General features: G+C 42.9%; 1 protein-coding gene across 1 annotated transcript in view; it reads right to left on the bottom strand.

Annotated features, from left to right (window-relative positions):
- The window catches only part of LOC144724780 (uncharacterized), a 60,187-nt gene that overhangs the window by 19,845 nt on the left and 25,814 nt on the right, over window positions 1–14,528 (bottom strand). The window lies entirely within an intron of this gene.

Raw genomic sequence — 14,528 nt, forward strand, 5'->3', positions numbered from 1 at the left:
TTATTATTCGTATTATTTTACTATAAAAAGACAATTTTATTGTTTAAATTTTATTATTTTATTATTTCCATTTCACGTAGATAGGTAAAAAAATAATAATTTTCAAAACTACGACGTTTCGATCGCAACACAAGGGACCGTCATCAGGTGGTAAAAGGGGGTGGGGGGGGGAAGCCACTAAAGGCAAGCTGTTTTAAAGGTTTAAAATTAGCGTTGCCCAAGCGTCCTGGTATCAAAACGAAGTGAGCGGGGCACAAGTGCAATGGGGCCAGCCCAAGCGGAGATGGTTATGTGAATGTGAAATCGGAGAATCAAGAGAATTGTAGACGCATGAGCCGTGGAGAAATTAACAACTTGTGGTACGCCCAATGCAGGGATTCGTTAATCCACTGACTGCTTCATACAAGCCTCCCCATACTGTGTTGTTCGCGTGGGTTACCATACTTCACCAAAGTGGTCGATGCATTTTGGTAAAGGGGAGTGAGGTTGGGGGTTTAGGACAAATTTAAATATCGCTCGCCACTAATGTGAGCCATGGTTAGGAATCAAACTCGGGTCACGGCGTTAATAGCACAATAGGCTAACCACATGTTCTTAGTTTTATTCGGTAAAGTCACGTAGGTAAAACATTTTAATTAATAAAAGTAAAATAAAAGTAGAATAAAAATCACGACGTTTCGGAGGCAACACAAGCTTCCGTCTTCAGGTGGAACCGTCACAGCACGCTCGCTGTATCAAGTAAATGAGAAATTCCAAGAGATCCAGCAAGCGTGCTGTGACGGTTCCACCTGAAGACGGAAGCTTGTGTTGCCTCCGAAACGTCGTGATTTTTATTTTATTTTACTTTTATTAATTTAAATTAAAAACTTTTACCTACGTGACTTTACCGAAAAAACCCAAGAATATGAATCCTTGCAGTCACGAAAGCTTCAAATCTAGGCTAATCACATACAAATGTATTTTAATTAATCGCCAGTTTATTACTGGATAAAGGCCTCCCCGCACATCGTGTCAATTATGGGGGTTATTTGACCATACTTCACTGTGCTGGTCAGTGCTGCATGGGGAATAGGGGAAGCACAGGACTGGATCAGTTCTCACTCTGCAGTGATGTTGGCCATGGCCCTTAATCAAACTCATACACGAAGCACTGCACCAAAGAACACATTCATATTTTTATTTACTATACTGCATTGAAAAATATATATCAGAACATAACGTCTCTTTCTAAAATTGTTTTGTTTTAATCTTGATTTGAAGCTTTCGTGACTGCATGAATCCATACTCTTTGGTTCTTTGAGTAAAGTCACGTAAGTAGAAAAAAAAATCACGTTTCGATCGCAACACAAGCGGTCGTCTTCAGGTACAAAAAAATAATGCAGCAGTGTAACTGCTGAACCAGAAAGAACACAATAAACAACCAATACCAATAAACATGATAAACAACATAATAAAATTACGTTGAAAGCACACAAACATTCCAAGTCAACGGAAAAAAACAACCAGCCATGGTCATCAGAACAGCGTATCCTCACAAATGTCCCACGTTCACTTGGGGCAAACATTCCACAACATTCCCAATAATTCTGCATCCAGTCACCACAGTTTACAATTTTACTTACTCAAAATCGAAAAAGAAACACCCTCACGTTTCGATGTTCTACGTTGAACAATAAATATATATGTGTCGGACTGTAGATATTTAACGTCGCGTAATCAAAATCGTTGTGGGCACCACTCTGATATAAATATACCGCTGGATGTTGTTGCCAACATTTCCAAATGAACAAATTATATAAGTAATACAAACATTCAATGACGGGGATGACGATGACGACGAAATCGATGATGAAATGTAACCTGATAACAACAACAAAACCAATTCTCACAATGACGACAACAACAACAACAAGCACGGGCAGTGTGCCGACACAGACGGAGTGGCGAGACACGGAATGCGACGGTGACGTGACCGCCGTGCGCGTGCGTCAAGACGGAGAGGCTGGTGGCACGCGCGGCACCAAGCGAACAGCCGCATGAATTACGAAATATGGAAATTCATGGAAAATCCGACAGAATCAGACGGTGTATTTATACTGGAGGAATCCGATGAGATGTCCAGGATCGTGTTGTACAAGCTATTATTGAGTCTTTCGGTAAAGCGACATAGATAGGTTCAAAGAAAATAACAAAAAATAACAAAAAACTACGACGTTTCGATCGCAACACAAGCGGTCGTCTTCAGCAGCTTGTTATGAGCACTACAGACAGCCATTACCATTCTCTCGAGTTGAGTTTTGATCGCAATGAGCCAGGTATTAATTTAAGTCAAATATAAACCATAAGATAGAGCCCAGCCAAAGGTGTGTAACATTTATACGCAGTACTGTATTTCCAAATAAGGATACGTGGTTTTAAAATTCAGGACTTGTAAGTTTGATAAAGCTGAACAAATTCATTCATGACACGCATGCTATGGCTCTTTACACATTGGAGAGATAAATGATAAAACACCAATGCGGTAAAACCACGCGATTAAATATAAACACACTTTCACACTACAAATACAACAACATAATTACAATGCAATTTTGATTCATACAGAATCTAACTGCAACAGCAGTTAATACAATTGGACATAAACCCATACACAACTGAGAGCAGACACGTAAATTATTGCCAATAAATAATGAAACAAAAGCTTAAAGGTGTGCAAAGAAGCAAATATTAAGAACATCTACAAGTTAGAGACATACAGTAAATATAGGTAGTTCCAAAAATAATTCGGCTTGGACAGGATATGTTGCAAGATGGGATGATGGGCCGTGGCTTCAACAAACGATGGGGTGGCAGCCAATAGAGGCATCTGCCAGAGAGGACACCCACTGTGGAGATGGAGCGATAACATCAGCTCGTGTGCAGTAGGTAAAAAAATGAAATTAAAATTAATAAAACAATAAAATCACGACGTTTCGGAGGCAACACAAGTCTCCGTCATCAGGTGGGACCGTCACAGCCAGATTTGCTGCAGCAAGTGATGCAGCAAATCTGGCTGTGACGGTCCCACCTGATGACGGAGACTTGTGTTGCCTCCGAAACGTCGTGATTTTATTGTTTTATTTTTATTAATTTTTATTTCATTTTTTTACCTAAGTGACTTTACCGAAAGAACTAAGAGTATGAATCCTTGCAGTCACGAAAGCTTCAAATCTAGAATCGTGTGCAGTAGCCAGGTGAATTCTTACATCGAGAGACCGTGAGGGATGGCGATGGCTTAGGAAAGCCTTCATCCAGCAGCAGATAGATCATGGCTGATAATAATGATGATGATGACGACGAATGAATTAATATGCGAAGCAAATTTAAACAAGGCCTTTTACTGCCGATATATTCTGTTGAACTTCATTTCCGCGTTACGTAACGAGTATTAGCCGTGCCCAATTTCAAGTCGTTCCGCTTAGACTGCCATCCTCCGTACCACAAGCCGCTTTCCACGGCAGCTGTTTGGAGAATTTGGCATCACACTGAGGCAGCCTTCACGCATGACACAAACAAGGGGACCAGGCAAAATCCTTATAGACACCCTGCCTCGGGCCCAAAATTATGTGGGTGTATCATAAATCCATGCGTTAGCAGTTTATCTCCAGGTCTCAGGAAGTGAAGAGGTAATCCAAACCTGCGATATGACACAAAGGCATAGGGGGGACGGAAGGAGGGCACAGGTGTCGAGAGAAATGTAGAGACAAATCCCTTAATGGTGAATGAGGCGACATTTTGGTGAAAGAGTATAATTTTTTATACGAGTGTGTTTGCGCAAAACCCCATGCACACATTAATGGTGGCACAAGAGATTTAAATACATATAAAAAAAAAATGTGTGAAACTGATTTATTTTCAAGTCTGTCGGCGGTGCAAATAGCTTCGGCTCCTATTCCTGTCCGGTTGTGCGATAATTGTTGGGGAGACGAGACATTATACTTTTTTATGCGGGAAGGGAAAGTAAAAGTAGGACGTATGTAAAAAAAACAAAGTTAATTTATAGAATGAGAATAGAAAAACATTATCCCATCTGGCTAATCCCTTTATGGAGCCAATCTCAGCCACTCTAATCTATTGCTCCCGAACATTCAGACGTTTATCGTTGTCGTTTCACTCTTAATTTACTGTCGTGTCAAACCCAGTCAGCACCCTTTTGAACGCGCCCGAGTCTGCCTCCTAGTCACGCACATAAAAGCTATTTCAATAATCTACAACCTCTTGTGCAAATAATTACGTTCGAAATTGCAACTTGACCCATTCTCTTAATGTCTCATTTTGTTCATTGAAATTAGTGCAATTCCCACTGACAAGTCAAGTTTCAACGGGACTACAGAGGACACATTCATACACATAAAAAAAAACACAAACCCTATTTTTATCCTGCATAAACCACAGTACGTCTATAAAGATACCGGAGCACGAATTATGTAGATATTTTTGGGATGCTGCAGAAATTCGGAATTATGCAGATTTCACAATTTTCACAATCATCATCATCGCAGTCACCTTCTTCACACGTGTGCCTGCCTCCATTCCAGTGATTGCGACCCCCCCCCCCAAAAATAAAACCCCCCACTCTAAGCTTTCCATAGAAAAATGTTGTGGAATGAAGGCCACAAACATGCGACGTGAATTGGTGTGGCGTGGGCCCTCCCTCGTTACTCTCCGCCCAAACCACACCGCAATTCCGCGCAATGACAAAAACGCTTCCACATTAATTGTGGAGGCTCTCGGCCTCTGGTTGGTTCTGCCCTAGCCGCCGCACTTTAATCCTTCTCAGTTTGAGCCATTCTGCAATTGTGGCGTCAGAAGTAGCGTCAAGGACATGTTATTGTAATGGCATCAGCCCCGCATGAATCGCAAAACCGTGGAAAGTTGTCCACATTTGTGAGCAAAATTCCCATCTTTTTGATTTAAAGCTTTTGTGACTGCAGGGATTCATATTCTAATAAAAATGCCCATCATTCTGGCCAATAAGTTGCAACGCTTTGCCAAGTGACTCTTAAAGTGGGCACAGAACACAAAGGGGATACATAGCAAGGCAAATACCTCAAAAACCCTGGCCTGTTTCTCTTCAATACTGAAATTTGTTAGTGCAGCAGAATTAAATACACTTCTTATGTTAGGCTGAGTTGACCTAGAGTAAATCCACACAAGCACAATGTGCACGATCAGAAATGGCAACGTAAGCTCACTTGGTAATGCACAGCAGCAGTGAGCACTTTAGTGATGATGTGACCTGTGCTATACCCGCATCTCCACCTCCAGCACGACCACTTACACACGTGCACACTCAAACGTGAATAATTACGGGAAGAAAAATTACTGCGCACGGCCAATCCGTGCATTATAGAACCAGCAGAACAAGTGCAGCTTCTATCGCTTTCACCGCTGCACTCACTTTCTCTCCCACTCTTTCTCATGATGCCCAAATTAACTTCCATTGGCACAGATCTATTGCGAGGGAAGGCAGACAAGCCACGTCTTTGTTACACACACACGCACGCTGTCTGTCACAAACCAGCCTCCTGAAAGCACACATTTATTCTCGCTGGCATTGTTTTGTAATACACCCGTAAAAGACACACAAAGACAAATATCCCCCGTATAGCCTGAACAGACTGTTGGGGCAAGTGCTGTTATCGAGCACCTATGAAGGCTGGCACGGCACACGAGTGGATGGGTGTCCAACACCACGCCCGGCGATGTTTACACATTACACCAGGTACTAAATTGAGGCTGAGTCGACCTAGGTGAGGCTAAGGACCGGGACCGGTTCAGATAATTGCCACTGGTGTTGGCTGTGAGCGGGAATCGAATTCGGGTCACCGGGTTCGTAGCGCAGCACGCTAACCGCTACACCACCGCTCCCCACTTACACGCACACTCACACAGGAGGCAAAGCTGCTACCAGCTGCGTGTGTGCATAACATTTGGAAATTTATACTTAATCTTTGTGAACCACTTTGTGGCGACGCCCGTGCGTGGGAAGCTTCTAAGCCTGAAATTGCAGTTGCGTCGGGAGGGAGATGCCCCAGGAGGTTAATACTTTAACCTACAACTGGCAAAGGCCTCATTTACCGATACCTTCCACGAACATACACTACACATGCATACACGGACAATAACAGGGCCTTACAGAAACAACGCGTAGAATTTTCTTCACGAACGTATTAAATGGAAAATTAAAAACTCTCCTGTATAACAAATATACAATGGAGGTGTCATCACAGCGATGCACCACTGATACTCCTGGCACAATTGTCTGGCTCAACCACCTCAATGTTCCTTTCCTAACATCCTCAACTAACACATTGCTTCTAAGTTCTTTAAAAGTTCGTGTTGTGTGGCCTACAGTATTTTCAATGTCATCACAACTGCACGGGTAATAGTACCACTCATTCAGAGCCCAGTAATTTCCATGAATATTAGCTTATATATGTTTTTTTTAGCTGAGGCAGTTATAATGGCAATTGTATGATTGTGGTGGAGTGTTTATCAAGCGTTGACATTTCAGTAATTTCTTCAGGAGCATAAACTAGATTAGGCTGAATGAAAAAATATATATAATTAGAATGAACGATATGGAAATAAAATGTGCATCTGTGCAGAACTATATTTAAAGGCATGTCTACAACCAAGTGACATGAAGTCTGCCTGATCTTGTCAGGTCTCAGAAGCTGGAGAATGTTTGGACAATGTGACCACCAAGCACAATAGGTTATCATAGACTTCAGAGCAGACAGGGGGCAGCGTAGCAAATTCCATCGTTTTAAAGTAGTACAGTTCTGTACTTCTATGATCTCGCGTCTATGCACCCTGCCTTCACCAACCTCCACTGACCAGTATGGTTAATCTTCTTGGTTCTTTCGGTAAAGTCACGTAGAAGGGAAGTAATACAATAATAAAAATAAAACATAATAAAACAATTCTCACAACGTTTCGGCCACAACGCAAGCAGCCGTCATCAGGTGAAAACCAGGTCTGTCGAGGCGACAGCGTCTGAATGAAACAGCACACGTGCTTGGAGCATATATATAAGCTGGGTTGGAAGGGGGGAAAAGGGCGCCTTGACAAAAGAATATGCATATCAAGAGGAATTGAGCTTATTTATGGGAAATGCAGGTATGTTTTATTATGTTTCATTTTTATTATTTTATTACTTCCCTTCTACGTGACTTTATCGAAAGAACCAAGAAGATGAATCCCTGCAGTCACGAAAGCTTTAAATCGAAATCAGTATGGTTAAGTTTGGTGAAATAAACACCACGATCCAAACGGCATGGGGGAGGCATTCGTCCAGCAATGGTTCAACAGAATAAATGTATGTGCAACCTGGCCTGACCCTCTGTTGTGATGGTTCAGGCTTAGTGAGGACCTGCTGCAGTGTGGCCAATATCACCACCAGTGACCATGGGAGGGAGTTGCTGTGTCTTTGGCGGTGGCTACATTACCTCTAAGGCGTGAAACGAGTCAAACGTTAACATTGATTCTTACAGTCACGATGCACGCGTCGAAAACTGGATTGGCAGAGGGGCTGTTCGCGTGTACGTGTAAGGGCATACAGCAGTGAAGCTAAATGATAAACTGTACATTGGATGTTTTGTTCTCTCGCAGCAGCAGTAGCGATGACGCTGGCAGGATGGGCTGGTGAGCTCTCAAACGTGGCCAAAGTGCCTCGCACAGGGATTTTATTCACATACTCCATTTACAGCGATCGATGCCCGTATCCCGTTACTTGCAGAGCGTGCGCGCCAGTGATTTGTGTCGCGATTAGAGCACCGAGCTTTAATTGACCAATGGCACGGGTTGCGAGAAGAGCATTTCTTTTCAGCCATATACGGTAGTCAACTAAACTACCTGCAGTATGCTCTACAGCAGCGGTCCCCAACCTTTTTGGCACCAGGGACCGGTTTCGTGGAAGACAATTTTTTCACGGATCGGGGGGGGGGGGTCATCATTGGGTCTTTCCCCCTTTTCAAAGAAGCTCTCAGCGACGTTTGTTTTTTTTACTCATTTTGGCTAGGGTTAGCATCTTGTGGGCTTACCAAAACTGTGGCTAGGGTTAGAGCTTGTGGGCTAACCAAAACTGTGGCTGAGACAAGTGCGCAGTGCGGGCAAGAGGCGCGGACAGGAGTGGTAAATACAATAATGGGGGGGGCAGGCGTGGACTCACCGCTCTCACCTCCTGCTGTGTGGCCCGGTTCCTAACAGGGGGTTGGGGACCCCTGCTATACAGTACCTATCAAGCTGTTGCCCGAAGCATGATAACATCTATATATATATAACCTCAAGCCTCCGGTAAATCAAGTAACTTATGTGGCCACCCCCCACTCTGAATCCCTCCCCTCTCTCCGCCCCCTGTGGAAACAGACGTTGCTCCGTGCAGATCAATTCTGCTTGCGCCTTCCTTCATTGCCCTCTCTCATCTCCGAGGTCTTGGCCCAGTCATTCCTTCTCCCCCTCCTCCCGTTCCTTCCTGGAACTCCTTCTTTCTTCCTGCTGCTCAGATTGAGCCATGTCCTCTTTGTCTGTCATGTTTCCCTGCCTGTCCTCTTTGCACAACTGACTCCATTTTCCTTCCTGTGGTGTGCCACGGGTAAAATGTTTCGTATAAAGTTCACACTTCGACATCGAAAAATAAAACAATTATTTAGGTCCGTCAGCCGCATGAATCTAAAGATGTGTTTGATCGTTTTGTAACGAAACTAACCCTTGTCTAAGTATGTATTAGTTACTACCTACAACGTTTATGCGTTCTCGGAATTACATTAGGAGACAGACAGAGGCACCCGTAGATTAATAGGCACATGCAGGTTAGTTAGATTGTTCAAACTGTTCGTAAAAGTAATTTGGCTTGGCCAGAACACGGCGCTTGAATAAATAATGTTCGATGAATGAGACTGGCAACAGAATGACAGCCAAATAAAAAACACTGAGGATGACCACCACAGAGATTAAGCAATGAGATCAGTTCACGTGCTGGAGCTACATTGAACTGTGGGTGAGGGATGCCGATAGTGTGGGAATGCCTTGACCAAGTAGTCGACAGATCATGCTGATGATGACAAAGTTATAATTCTGTATATAACCAAAGTATAATCTGTGTAAGCTATAACTGTTCTCGGCTTGCATGCCAAGCGTTCCATTCCCCGAGGCTAATTTTTCCATTAATTCATATGTGATGTATTCAGTGTGGTGTTCATACATGTGGCAGTGAATTCATGCTGAAGTAGGTGTTTGGTGAATATCACACATTGTCAATCTATCCATAGGACACTTACTACTTCCCACCAGGTGGTACTATATTTTATCAACCTTGAAGGAATTATGGACGAAGTTTACGCTGGATATTGTTTCCAATAATTCTCAAAACTGGAAGTCCCACTGCTCGCCTAAGTTTAGAATATCCGAGGCCCATATTCAGGTATATTAATAATTAATATTTCATCATGTGCATATCTAACTCGTATAACATAACCAATTTAAGCCATATAGTCTATGTGCTACACCCATACATGGGACTTGGAATATATGCATAGATTGAATCTAATTATCTGCAGGCATATATATTCATTACTTTTTTATGAACAGGTACTTTTGTCTTGATTTTAAGGTTTCGTGATTGCAGGAATTACTCTTTGGTTCTTTAGGTAAAGTCACGTAGAAAGAAAATATATGAAATAATAGAATATGACGTTTCGATTGCAACACAAGCAATCGTCATCAGGTGGAACTAAATTTGAGAGACAAAACACAGACACGGAGACACACCGACAGACACACAAGCAGAGAGAGACAACGCAAAGACACACAGAGAGAGACACACAACATAGACACTCTGTGTGTCTCTGTGTCTGTGTTTTGTCTCTCTCTCAAATTTAGTTCTACCTAATTACGACTGCTTGTGTTGCAATCGAAACGTCGTATTCTATTATTTAATTTATTTTCTTTCTACGTGACTTTACCGAAAGAACCAAAGAGTAATTCCTGTAGTGACGAAAACTTCAAATCAAGTTTGAACCACCTCTACGGGGAGGATGTAAGTTTGTTTTTCTCTATATGTGTGTCTCTGTTTGTCAAATTTCACACTTAGCTTCTAATTTAGCAATCTTTGGAGAACGTAATCAACCAGGCTATGCGTTAACTGTGTGTTTGCTGACTCTCTGTGTTGCATTGCATTATATTTCCAAAAATGTGCTACGTTTTTTTTTCAAACTGCCTATTTCTCTCTCGAAAATTTTGCAGGCTCTCATAGGTCCATTCGCTCTTTCTCTCCCCCAGCCGCTTCGGGGTGGATTTCCACACAACTCTCTCTAAATTTACCAGGCTTGTTGGGTCTTTCTCCCCCACGGCCGCTGCGGGGTGGATTTCCACACAGCTCTCTCATTGACATGCTAATTTCTCTGCTCCAGCAGACCCACCTCTCTCTCTGCCCCCCCCCCCCTCTCTATTTAAGGCCTCGACACAGATGCATTGGCTCTCTGTGTGTCTATGTTGTGTCTCTCTCTGTGTCTGTGTTGTCTCTCTCTGCTTGTGTGTCTGTCTGTGTATCTCCGTGCCAGTATTTTGTCTCTCTCTCAAATTTAGTTCTACCTGATGACGTCGTATTCTATTATTACATTTATTTTCTTTCTACGTGACTTTACCGAAATAACCAAAGAGTATGTACTTCTGTCTTTCAGCTTGTGGCACTGGTGCTGTTACTTTATATAATATCTTGAGAAAAACACATATTCCAATGATATATGAATCCACATTGTAAATTCTTGTAATAGTAATCTCTCCCCTGCTGAAGTAGTAGATGTTGATTGTTCCACAGAGCTAAGCTGTATAGCTTGGTGTTGGAGTTTTCCAACAGCTTTAAAAGAGACTACGGTATTTTTTTTACATTACAACTCTATTGACCTTAAAAGTAAAAAAAATCCACACCACCCAAAGGCTGCATTTGAACGTGCTGGAAAAAATATATGGGGGTTACAAAAGGACAATTATTCATAGTAAGGTGATTTGGGGAGAGTGGGAGTTACGTGGGGTGATAGTTTTAAATTGCAGCAACCTTTACTGGACAGCTTTAAGCCACTCAGAGGTGCCACACAGACTCATGTATAAATAGCATGTGAGCAGCAGACTGTGGCAGGGAGATAACCCCACTCAGTAGTGGCACGGCAGATTATTGGTGGTAGGGCATTGTTTGAATTGGGTCAGAGAGGTGTTTGATTTGCCCTGGTATTTCTACCAGAAGATTTCCACTCTCCTTCATAAAACATCACCTACCACACCAAAACTTACCTTACCAACATTATTTGTGTCTCCCTGTAAACCTCAATATTCTCTGAAGAATGAAAGTCGGCCAAAGCATCGAGAGTTTCCTTTCCGCTCAGTGACGTTAAAAAAAACAATAGTTTTATTAAATTTACTTGTTATTTTATTAATTAGTTCACGGAAGCTGCAACCTGATTAACTTTTCCTTGAGGAATTAAACAATGTGTTTGTGACACTGCAATAACAGTGGTGCATAAGCATGGAAAACAAAAAACTCACAACATTCATCAATAATACTGCCCTGAAATGAAATGAAAAAATATATTTTAGGTGACATTTCAGGCAGTGGTGCTTCTTCATCGCACATAATGGGAATCAGATTGGCAGTGTGCGTCATTGGACCCGATGGTGGGTCCAAGGTAGAGGAGCTTATCAGGGCTTATCTGACTCTCATTGAGACCCTGGAAATTTATATTTTATTGATAATCATTAGAGGCAATACATTCAATACAGTTTTTATTGTTAATGTAGGGTCCTATTTTAAAAGCTTGAAATTTGGGAACCGACTCTGCCTGCTTCCCCCTCCCCACCCCTCCCCCACTTCCAGCCAAGCCACAAGAACGGATGCCTTGCTCGCACAATTCTCGCTTGACAGGTACAATCGCCTACACCATGTCATCTCCGTCATTCATACAGAAAGCACTCGCTTGTGACAGTTGTGGCTGCACACGGATTTCTTGAGACTCAGCATGGGCAGTGAGCCCTGGCACGCAATCATGAATGGGAAAATGTCCTCGTACATTGCTGCAATTTTCCATTAATTGTCCAGATTTGTCTGCGACACCAGCACACAATGGTATACCGGTGAACAATGTCATGGGCTCGATTCAGCGTGTGCACAAATTAACACACGGCACGCTTGCATTTATAGCATAGTGCAAGCACATGCAGTTTTTTTTTCAGACAAGAGACACAAACGCATTATGTACCACACCCTGCTGACACGTCAGCATCCACAGAGAGATCGGAATAAACGTAAACAAAAAATACCTCACAGCAATTAAAACTCTACCACGTGATTACAAGGGGGTTGTGTGAGGTAGCAGTTGGGAAGGCAGGCCATTTAAAATGCTCCTCGTGGCTCTCCGTATATATTTGGTGACTAAATGTGGCGTGCTCTGCTAAACAATGATAAACAAATGTGTTGGGGGGGGCGGCGGCGGCAAGAGTACAAAAGGACGCCCCGAGAGTTGGAAAACCCAACATCAGGTGTGGGCATCAGAGGCGTCCCACTGAGTGCAGGCGGAGGGCAGCCATTTCTCGTTCCCCTTGCTGGACTGACCCCGCGCAGTGCGTGTGACGACGGGCTTTCATGTGGGCGGTGCTGTTGTCTTGAAAACACTGTGAGACACAGAAAGCGCTGCTTTGTGTGAGAAATCTCTTCCCCGTTCTGACCAGTACTTAGCGTAAGAAAACGATCACGACACCTGTACGGGCAGTCCTCGACTTACGAACGGGTTCCGTTCCTGGGTCGCCGTTCGTAAGTGCGGGCGTTCATTAGTCAGGTGTCCGTAAGTCGAGGACTGGCTGCACTACAACATAAATATTTTTTTCGTGGATTTAGGTACGTTCCTTCTCAGAATAACGCTTTATTCTCATGAAACCAATTTTAAACAGTCATCCAGGACGCTGTGAGCATTACCTCCGATGAGTACGGTTGGCATGGTCACGTGCATCCTACATATGCAACCCACAGACAAGCACACAAGGATCTCTCATTGGCCCTTATGAACTGTTCAGAGAGGCCCTATTGCCACAACGCACAGAGAGATTATAATGGTTAGCACCTTTGTCTTCGCAGTGTTGACATGAATAACCATGTTAATAGTCTGAGTGGGTGACGTCTTACTTCCAGTTACATTTTAGCTCCTTTATTTTATTAATTTCATTTAAAAAACAACAGCTTCTTATTATCTGCAAATGCTTGTAAAATCCCAAGCACGACAACCCGGTATAACATTGTAATTGCACTGTGTAGTTAAATACATTTTTTTTTAATCATAGCATTCATTTGTATTCAGTGTTGAAATTCTGTTAAATGTTTATGGGTGGTGGGGGGTGGGGAAACACTCGAACGAACAACTGAAATAACAGCGATAGCATTCACTTGTTTTCTTAACTGAGAAAAACACACGTGTATTGTGCATGCTCCGACACGTTATCACACAATGTGCACGGGCTGCTTTTGTGATGGTGCCAAGCTGTGGCATGCCGCGTTGAATCGAATGTCCGCTGTTACGTTAATATCTCATTTACGATGCGGTGGCAGAACACACGGCCATGCACACGTTGAGCACATGGTTACGAGCGAAGCCCTCGAAAACGCGAGGTGTGTAAGTTTTTCTGCTGATTTTGAACATCGCATTACTGTACCGAACACGGCTCGTGAATTATTTCCATTATTTCGTGCATCGGCCACCCATTGCTCAATTTCAAGATTATGCCTGTTCACAGGACGTCTCCAGTAACTAGAAACCTAATTCTCAGCGCCTGCCTCACACCTACTGATGAGATCATTATCCTCGAGAAGGAAAGCTTGCCAAGATTGAGTTAACCTAGGAGAGACCCCATGCTTCGTACTACTTGCAGATATGACACCACAAGTATCTCAGATATTGTTGCCCTGGTGCACTACCAAGTACCCATCACAGATGATACCGGCAAAAAATGGATCCCATAGATACCCACCACAGGCTAACCACACCTGGGCATTTATTTATTCTGCTTGACCAAGTTGACACCCGGTGTTGATTTCTGTTCTTACGGTCTCATCACCAACACCACCTCACCATCTCGTTTTAGGTCTTCTTTTTTTTTTTGCCGAGCCCCTAGGTGCCACTCCACTGTCTGTGGGCGGTTAACTTGACCTCCTCAATTCTGCACACATTTGTCAAATTCCTCACAAACTAATTTCCGCCCAATTACATCATCATCACGATCCATAGGCAGATAGCCTGTAGGTGTCCGCTGCACATTTCGTCATCTGATTACAGCAACAAAATGTTATACTCTGAACCTCGAAGTTATTTTATACTATCTTTACATTCAATTTAACCATCCTCCTTTTGCAAACTCAAATGTCAGAAGATAATTTTAGAATAGCTTTTTTTAAAGTCCAGCCCTTTCACCAGTAAAGTACATGGTGAAGGTGCAGCCCTGCAATT

The sequence above is a fragment of the Lampetra planeri genome, chromosome 21, assembly GCF_965212315.1.
Source record: "Lampetra planeri chromosome 21, kcLamPlan1.2.h2, whole genome shotgun sequence".
NCBI lineage: Eukaryota > Metazoa > Chordata > Hyperoartia > Petromyzontiformes > Petromyzontidae > Lampetra > Lampetra planeri.